The sequence below is a fragment of the Egretta garzetta genome, unplaced genomic scaffold, assembly GCF_000687185.1.
Source record: "Egretta garzetta isolate BGI_Z169 unplaced genomic scaffold, ASM68718v1 scaffold176, whole genome shotgun sequence".
NCBI lineage: Eukaryota > Metazoa > Chordata > Aves > Pelecaniformes > Ardeidae > Egretta > Egretta garzetta.
Genome location: NW_009259973.1, coordinates 425,670 through 426,438, shown reverse-complemented (window position 1 = coordinate 426,438; position 769 = coordinate 425,670).

Here is a 769-nt window from a genome sequence, read left to right as displayed (position 1 = left end):
TGAGTGGCCACTTCGCTTCATTTTCCAATTTATACAAGGGCCACCATTGATTACAATACTTAATAAGGGTCTTCTTATTCTCAGTGCCCCCAGTCCTGACAATGTCTTTCCAATGAGCGAGTACACAGCCCAAGGGACTCTTTCTCAAAATTTCCCCTTGAGTGTTACCCATTGTGTAACTTCTCCTATTGATCCTTTAATTTGACTTTTGTTATCTTTTTAGTAAGTTTCCACACAAATTGTCTTTTGCAATTCACTATGGTTTTCTCCCAGTCTTTTCCACACGTCCCAAATTTCTGGGATTAAGTTTTCTTTCCCACACACCAATCTCACTATTTCAGATTCTTGCTGGGCTCTTTCTCAGTCATAAATCTGTGGGGTTTGAGGAAGGCACTTAGAGCACTCTGCTTTCCGCCTGCTAGATATACGATACCACCTTTTCCCGCAAGATTTACATTTCAGCCAAACCCAAGCCTGATGCCAAACTTCATAAAACTTAGGAACTAGCCCACATATAAAGCAGGAAATTACCCCTGTTTTCGACCAACTCTGGGGCTTATATAGGCATCTGAAGGCTGCTTCCAATCTAAGGCTACTCTCCTCCCTACGGGAGTCAAATATACTCCTTTTACATAAAACTGCTCATTTCCCCTCCTTATCCAATGCCCCCCTCATTCAAATACTCCCAAGGCTCAAGCCCAAACCATATAATAATTCCCTTCGCTCTGCCACCCTGATGATTAGCCAGCTCCCCAAAACTTAGGAGAAT